The sequence below is a fragment of the Lepeophtheirus salmonis genome, chromosome 6 (genome assembly GCF_016086655.4).
Source record: "Lepeophtheirus salmonis chromosome 6, UVic_Lsal_1.4, whole genome shotgun sequence".
NCBI classification, from domain to species: Eukaryota; Metazoa; Arthropoda; class Copepoda; order Siphonostomatoida; family Caligidae; genus Lepeophtheirus; species Lepeophtheirus salmonis.
Window position 1 is genome coordinate 44000701 of NC_052136.2, and position 9266 is coordinate 44009966.

Genomic DNA, 9266 nt, shown 5'->3' on the forward strand with positions numbered 1-9266 from the left:
GCATCCCATTACATAAGAGTCTAGCTGGAATCGAGAGTTATATTTTATTTTGAAATTAAGGGTTTCAAAAATTGACCTCTCACTAACAAAGTAAGCACTGTGATTTAAAGAATATATTGTTTTCATAGGAAATATCTTACTGTAAACAAAATGTTAAAGACAGTTTCTTAGATATTTCATTTTTTAAAGCAAGAAATTAGAATATAATTGAAAAAAAAAAAATTAGCTTGATATTTCCTGATAGCGTTTTTAAATGTAACAAGTGCATACTGGGCCGTCAGAACATCTTGGAAAGTAATTAATATTGAACAATTAATTACACGAAATGGCTTGAAATGACATTCTAGAGAATTTTGTTTTATTCTAACATGTTTTGGTGTTACTCATTAGAGAACATCATTCATAAATTTGAGCACCTTCAGCCTCAATCACCCGTTCCACGCGACCCCAGAACACTTTGCACATTCGACATTAAACAATCGGCTGAGAAGGAGTGTCGACAAAGACTCAATACTACTGTGACGTTGTATAAAGGCCTTGCTTTCAATTCACCACCAGATGCTCAAATCAATAGGAGTCAAGTCGGTGCTCTCAGGTGAATAGAATTCCTTCGTCCAGGACTTCTTTTTTTTTGCCATCCAATTCTGCATTATTTTTACCATATGTGCAGGAGCCCCGTCCTGTTGAAAGCAATAATCGGCTTTCTTCGATTGCATTGTGATCTTGCAAATCTAGGGAAGTACTTTTGTTTCCAAAATATTAAGTAATCCTTGAAAGTCACTCTGTATCCAACGTGGAAAAAATTGGCTTTATCTTTTGAACTTTAGATGAAACAATGCCGATCATCATTACTAAGGCCGGATGTTTGGTAGTGGACACTTCGCGGAGGTTACAGTTGACTTCCTCAAAACATAATATCCGATCATTTTGCCTATTGTACACGGGATCAACTGTAAATGTATTCTCGTCGCACAAGAATACAATTCGGTTTCTATGATACCTCAGGTCATTGTAAAGCTTTTTGCACCTATCACATCGTAATTTTTGTTGAGTGAGCATGTTAAACATGCCGGAAAGACTTGTCACCTTCTTTTTTACGGCATTAAATACCGTGGAACGGCTCGCCGACTGCTTCTTCTTTAAGTCCGTCATCTTCTTCTTCCGATTTTTCAAAAGAATAATTTTTTTTTTGCATTTTCAGGGTTTCATTTGATCGCCTTACCCTTCTATACCAATCACTAATGTCTTCATCATTTTTAATCTTAACCCTGGCCCTCCAAACGGTGGTTCTATTGACATTAAGTGTCTTTACAATATTAGAACTGCAAAATCTGGCACGGACTAAACAAGCCACTTATTTCCTTGAAGCTCCATTTTCGTTAATATTTATCCTAGAAACTTGGTAATTAAAGTGTTCAAAAAAAATAATCAGTTCTTCTCTTTTGTTTACGCAACTTTTGCCTAAGTTTAACAAAAAAATATTTTTTTTTTTGATGATACATCAAATTAATGAGCAAGCACCTACTTTATTTATATTTAAATATTTAGACACAAGATTTATTCAGTTCAAATTATTTCATTTGTTAAGTAAATTTATTTTCAAAACAGTATATTTATATTTTCTTATTATATCATAGATATAAAAAATTTATAATTTCTTATTGTAAATTTTAATCAAATACTAATGACTTTTGGTCAGTATTTTCTTGTTGGTGTTGGGGTAGATCCTTCGATGGTCTTCCAGGATTTATAGAAGACATTGAATTTGTGACTCGTCATTTATTATTAATCCACTATATTATGTGATGAGTGTCACATATGTGGAGCGAAGCAACTTTTTCTGATGTCTCAATATAGTTTTTTTTTGGAAATGTTGTAATTAATTAACACTTCTAATAATGCTCTATTTTCGTCTCTTGAATATATTTCTTCAAGATTATCTTTTGCAAATTCAATAATACTATCTGGTATGCCTTCCAAAAGACTGGCCACCTCTTCATCTACACTTCCGGGTTTATAGTTAGTTTAGTTGATTTATGACCAATTTTCTTTAAATCTTTTCAACAACGGAACAACTCCTAACGATGTGGCACCTATACACTTACGAGAAACAGTTCCAATAACTAATTCCATTATATGGTGTCTACAAGCAAATAGTAAAAGTACCTTTTCAACACAAGTTTCATTATTCTTGCCGGTATTTAAACTTGTAGTGTCAAAACACATTATTCTTTGATATTGTGTCTAACATCCCATTATTTAATTGCTTTAAATACAGCAATCGCCTGTTCCTCTCCTATCCCATATAAAAAATTATCCACCGATAATAGTTTAGAAATTCTTTTTCCTTAAACTATCACAGGTAATCCATCAATTTTTCGGTTCAAGTAAGGTTCGGAATCATTTTTTCGTATGCGGAGAGGAAATTCAGGACTAAAATTTGCTTTGATACTCTATATTTTTTCAGTCTTTACTTTGCCCTGTTTTGACAAATTTTTTCTTATAGAAATGAAAGGTTTTCCACATTTTGGCTCATACTTTTAGCTGCTTCTAATAATAGAAGACCTGGTTTTTTTTTTTGGGGGGGAGGGGAACTTTCGTTCGATCATGGGCAGCTAAAAGATCCGAAGTAATAATAATCCTTTTTTCCCTCAACTATTTTATGTCTTATATTCTCTTATTTGAGTCACTCATATATATATTATTTATCCAAAAATGGGTTTTAATTAACCAGAAATAATTATTGCCCGTAATCGGTTACATCTTAAGGACGTGTCCAAATGGGACGCAATAGCTATTCCATAGAACAATGTTTACTTAATTTCATCATCAAAGATATCATCCAGTTACGTCATCATCGTACTAGGATCACTAAATAATCCCTAATAACCATTATTGATTATCTAAGAGACAGCATCCTTTAAGTAGCATAGAAAAACTGATTAGTTCGTTGAGATATTAAAATAGACATTTTATAGCAAATTATATTTTTTATCATAAATTATCCATCAAGAATCCAATTTACTCTACGTCCGAAAGATGAACATTTACAAGGTAGGATTTTACATCCAGGACAAGTTTAGACCTCAAAATATTAGCAACCCTTTTCACTATGTTAATGAAATCGTGGTCATCCGATTCAGCTGACTAAATTGTATTATATAAAATACGAAATCCTTGAGATGCTTCAGAATAAGAACGCCGTAAGTGGGTATTGTGTGCGTTTCTACAGGGTGCACGCCGTAGGATACAAAAAACTCCATAGATAAAGATGCAAGAGAGTTTAAATTAATATTAACAGACCCGGTGTCATACAGTTTGTCAGAATCGATTAATTGGGCGCTTATTTATTCATTAAAAATAAAAAAACAATTTTAAAACCTTTGGCTTTGTGTAAATTAAATGTGACTTACTACTGGCCAGATCTGAACCCTTTGGACCACCATCGTGGGGTGTCTTGGAGTGAGTGTCCAATTAGCGTGCACATAACACTGTTTACTCCTAGTGGTGGTTCATGGTTGAGGCTGTGGCCAGCATAGACAAGGAGTTTCTCATCAAGCCCTGCCAGGCTGGAGGCTGTAGTTGTAGCTGGAGGGTCTTGCTTTGAGTGATTGACTTTCCTATAATAAACCCCGTCATATAAGAGCAAAAGATTTGTAAACTGCTAAATTAATTTTGGCAAATAAATTGTAATATTCATTCTCCTTAAATTTTCTGGATTTAAAATTCCAACAATGTATATTTTATATTCGTATTAATAGTTTTAATGTTTCATTATTTAAATTTGCCCTTTTTGTATTTTAATGATCTTCGATATTTTAATGAATGAAAAGCAAGTCATATATTTGTAGTTTTTATTTTTTAAAGACACATTTCTTTGCTTTCATTACGATAAATTTTTCTAAACATAAATTTTTATAATAGAATATTTAAGTATATCCATCTATTTCTTTATGGAAATAATAATTTTAATAAGTTTAGTTAATTAAATGAAAAAGTTTTCGTAATTAACGTTAAGCTTAGGTTCTCAGCTTTCATTAAATAATAATATATAACACCAGGAAAGGATTACCAGACGTTGCTTGGGTTAAGGAAGGAGAAGGAAATTACATTGAAAATGGTCAAATTAATTGAGAAAACTAAAAAGATATTCAGAAAATACTTCAATTATAATATGAATGTTTTGTTGTTGTCGAAAAAGATTCTGATAATTTTAATTCTCTTGGATTATTCACCCAATATCAATCCGATTAAATAAGGTAACCTACAAGTCTCATCATAGCAACTCCCCCTCAAAAAAAAAAAAAAAAAAAAATTCCCAAATCGAAATTCGCGAAGATAATTGTAAAACACTTTTTTACACTAATTTTGCAAAAAAAATATAGCTAATAGCATTTATTGGAATTGTAAAAGAAGCACAAACCTACCAAAAATTTGCGTACTTTCAAAAACAAAAAGTTATGAAGAATAATTTCGTCGAAAAAAATAAATAAATATTGATGTTTGATTAAAAATTGAAAAATTATTCAGAAAATGACAGATATTTCAGTTAAACATCACTTTTTATATGGTAAATTTATATGCAAACTAATCTCCAGAAAAATTTCTACAAAATTAATTCTATTTACTAGTCCCATATTCCATTAGAAGTTCATTTTTTTGGACCTGAAATAAAAGAAATTGCAATTTTCACTTATTTCTTTTTTTGCCCATAACTTTTTTGATTTTGAATAAGTTTAGAAAACGTAGTTATTCGTATAGTTGTTTTTTGAAACGCCAATCTCTTTTTGGTAAACTCAAAAGAAGGACCCATGCAAAATTTTATCCTCCTAGGTTCAACGGTGTGGGAACGTATAAAGGACATCTACTATTTTTTTTTTTTTTTACAATTTTCATATTAATATTGTAAAACAGACAATTAGCTGTTAATTGCTAAAAAAATTTTGTCTTAGTTGCCACTATGAACACACAGTGCCAGAAGAATGACGATTTACAATGTGTCTATGTATGGAAGATATTGTAAATAGGCTTCCTTGAGGCCCGATGGCTTGTGGGACTATCCAGCACAGAGAAGAGCTGCCATCTCAATCCTCTTTTTGTACTATGTGCTTATAGTAGTAACTAGAACAATGTTTTTCTATGCAATCTTATTGAAAGGCCTAAGTATCTTCTTGAAGTGGGAATTTACCCATGAAAGAAGACCTTTTTTCAGGATGGGGAATACGTACTTTAAGCTGTTAATTTTGATTCCAGAGGATACAATGACTAAAAATGCCTCACCAGATCTGCTGACGGCTCCCCATACCATCACTGACTATGGTTTTTGCGTCCAATTGAATCTACAGGGCGTATAATATCATTTTATAGTTATAACTCGATCATTTAAGAGAATTCAATTAGCCTCAACAATAAAAGCTTTCTTATCACTAAAATAATGTTGGGAGACATAATCTACTTCACCAAACTGAGAAGTTTCTTACTTCTGTTGTCTTTCTTCTTATACTCTGTATTTTCAGATGAAGGTAAGGTAATATCTTCAAGTTCTTGTTCATAAGCTTTTAATTGTTGTGTGGCCCATGCCTAGCTCGATGACCATTTTACGATGGCCCTCTTTAAATAATCTGAATCCTATCTCATATTATTTTTATGTTCTTTGAAGTCCTTTGTTGTTCGTGGTCGATCATTTCTAGGACGATATTTGACACTATTTGTCTCCTTGTAACTGTCTAAGGTACGTTTTATGAAGGTTCTGTAAATTTTTATGAACTTTATGGCCTACAAAATTTCTAGATTTCTCTTCCCGAAGTAGTGAAGCTTGCGTTTGTTTTCCAAGCTTGTCAATGAAGGAACACAAAAATTGCTTTTACAAACTTTGTTCACAATTGCTCACTTATTTATATCAAAAATTTTATAGAGAGATCCCAAAATTTATATGATTCATATAAGTTTTAACATTTGTTACAGTCTTTCGGGTATACACTGATTGTATTATCCACTTTTGAAACGTTTTTTTTTTTTACTTTCCAATAGTAATAATAAATGTATGCATAATGGCTTGGTAAAAGTAGCATAAATAGAAAAGTCATTACTAATTAAAGCCTATGCTAGTTTGTTATAATACATCCCACCCATGGGTTGTGCTGTTGAACTGCTGGGCCCAAGTAAAGTAATATATTTCTTCGCCGCCGCTTCCTTGAACATCAAGGAATCTTCAATATATCATAATATACACCCCGAGGCCCAGGTTGTGCAGGTGAAGTACTAGATATCAAGGCAGCTTAAATTGCACCGCTGTTGTATTTCTAAGCACCAAAAACCCCTTATAATATGCTAGAATAGTATCCCGCCCACGGGTAGTGGGCTGCTGGTCCCTAAGGCAGATTAAATTATTCAACTACCATTTCTTTGAACATCAAAGATCCCTTCTAGTATCCAAAATATATCCCAACATTCAGATTGTACAACATGTGAATTTAAAAAATAAAAAAAATGCTATTTTAAGGCCACCATGACCTTGAAACACCAAAAAAATTGTTAGCAGAACCGTTTCAGGCGCCTTAAGAATATACATGAAAATTTTCAGCAAAATCCATCCATGTGTTTTCTTGAGGCCCAGTGCTTCACCTGCATAACCTGTAAGGTGAGGTGTATTTTGTGACATTATGAGGATTTATCGTTGCTCAGGCAGGGGCGACGAAGAAATATTAACCTCCACAACCTCTGGGTTGGGGTGTATGACAGAATATTAGAAAGGTTAATTGGTACCTCCAAACACGGTTGTGGTAGAATTTCAATTCTATTTTGGGCCAACACTTCACCTGTACAGCCTGAGGGCCGGTGTTGATTTATGATATTAGAATGGTATTTTGATGCTCAAAAAAAATATATTTAAAAAATACTTATGCTTCATAAGTTGAAGGAAAAAAATTTACATGGGGGGGGGATGACTTCAAAGAAGACAATGTAAAGGCGTTTAATTCTATGACCGAGGCAGAAAAACTATTGACACATTTCTCGAAATAACATAATCACCAAATTTGCTTTTTAATAAATTGATTGTAACATTTGGTAGACATTAGACATAAAGAACATTAAATGATTATTGTTCTATAAAAACCAGAAAAATGTCTAAGAAAAAATTACAACTATTTTTACTCTTTATTCCACATGCTTTTGTTGTTTTTTTTAATTTAATAAATACATTTGAAGGAAATTGTATATTGTAGTTGCTAAATAATGAAGTATTTAACAACGTGCATTAACTTTTTTAGATAATAATTATAGATTTAACATCCTTTATTATTTTGTCAGAGGTATTATACTTGTAGTCACGGGTATATATGTAAAACATAGACACAATATGGCTTTGATAACGTTTAATATTCAACTCACATAAATATTTCCTTTTGTTAGCTAAAAAACTTTTCATTTGATTAAATTATATTGCTTTAGGTTAAATTAAAAAAATTCATTAAAAGTTAAAAATAAACTCCACAATTAGCTGGATATTGTTAACGTACCAAAATATAATTATTTACGTGGGAGTTTGGCATAATTTTTAAAGTGTCGGTTTATAGAATCTTTTATAAAGCAAATAATCCTGAATTTATTTTTAATATGAATAAATAAAACATTAATTACCTGTACGAATAATCTAATAGATTTTTCCTTTAAGGAGACGAGTAGAACCAATTTTGCTTAAACAATTGTGTTGTACACTCTGAGAATATATTACAAATAATATGACTGCTATTAAATTAACATTTTAAGCTTTAAGAGAATAAACTTATAAACTGAGATGAACGTTTCTCTTTTATTCCGTCATTAGGCCACACGATGGATGATATTTTTTTTTTTTTTTTTTTTTTACTAGTAGCCCTTAAAATATATTTCTCTCCTTTGAAAATAAAGGAAAGAGCTACGCTCATTGCTATTCAACGTATGAAAAAGTATTTGCAGAGTAGAAATACAAAATTAATAATATTTTTTTCGAAAAAGCATTTTGAGTATGACCAACTTTAGACAGAGTTGGACTAAAATGGTGAAAAACCTACTATTATATCGGGTTGGCATTCCTAATTATTCTATTCTCCAACTCTTTCAGTCTTTTTTCTAATCATTTAGATATTTGTTCCCATTCAAATGTCCCATAGTTACTTTTTTTAATATTTTCTTCACTTCTTGCTAGAATTGAAAAGAATAAAAGGGACGGAAAAAATAAATGATAAGCAGGATATGCGTTGCTATCTTTCATCATTTGGAAAGCTTAGCTCTCAAAAATTATCGATACAATCATATGACTACTTATATGTATAAATAGGTATATAAATAATAATATCAGACAGTGTATAAATGACTGATAACGACCAATCCTGGAATGACAAAATTAATGAGAACCGGACTAGAGGGAAACTATTTTTTTTAGTTTAGTTTAAATAGACTAAAAACATGAGTCTATAGAATTTACTTCCAACTTACAAGGTACCGTATAATTTCCGATAAATGTCTCCTTTGGGATTGCAGATTTAGTAATTTTAATTCTGCAATGTTTAATTATACTTAATCAGTGCAATTCCATCTGAACAATTAAAGGAACATTAAAAAAATTCCCTACATTTTTTTTTTTTTTTTTTTTTTTTTTTTTGTAGAATAGCTTGAAATCAAGGTAACCCTGCATAATGGAGATGGCAGAGGAGCAATCCTTCCTAGTGTACATCTATCTATCAAACTTTTTTTTCGCATATCTTTCCATATACTTCTTCTTGGTAATGGTTTTGCAAGATCGAAGATAGGGAGAGTGGAAAACTCCTTCATCCATTAATATGTGTCACTAAAAGCATCAGAGTTACTCGTGCCCTTTACCTGGGCTAGGTTGATTCTCTTTACTTTAGCATTCAGAGAACTGTCTGTCCTTGTATTATTCTTAAAATGGTGTCGATTTATTGAGCCAAATATGAATTAATAGCTATTGTACATTAGGTGGTGTTTTATTAACTTTTTTTAAATTTCGATTATAACTAGATTGGAAAAGTTGGAATATGATAAAAAATATCCTATGAAAATTTTTCCCAATATGTCATTTTTAGGTAGTATATCTAGTTAAAAGTTTGAAAGGAGACAAAAGTTATTTATTTTGCCAATAAAGATTAAAATACAATACTAATCATTCATTTGAAAAAATAAATAATGATATAAAGGATTGACGTCAGTGGGACAGCTATGGAGCGGGGGGTTCATCCCTAGTGTGAGAGAATTTCCAACTCTAG

General features: G+C 31.5%; 1 protein-coding gene across 2 annotated transcripts in view; it reads right to left on the minus strand.

The window, feature by feature from the left end:
- LOC121120295 (FMRFamide receptor-like) overlaps window positions 1-7842 on the minus strand; it is a 78284-nt gene extending 70442 nt beyond the window's left edge. Inside the window, exon 1 of one of the 2 annotated variants that reach the window (XR_011780883.1) lies at window positions 7642-7842. The gene's annotated coding sequence lies outside the window, so the exon portion shown is untranslated. The remainder of the gene's footprint in view (window positions 1-7641) is intronic. The other variant, XM_071889535.1, reaches the window with a different exon arrangement.
- Window positions 7843-9266: the final 1424 nt, after the last annotated feature.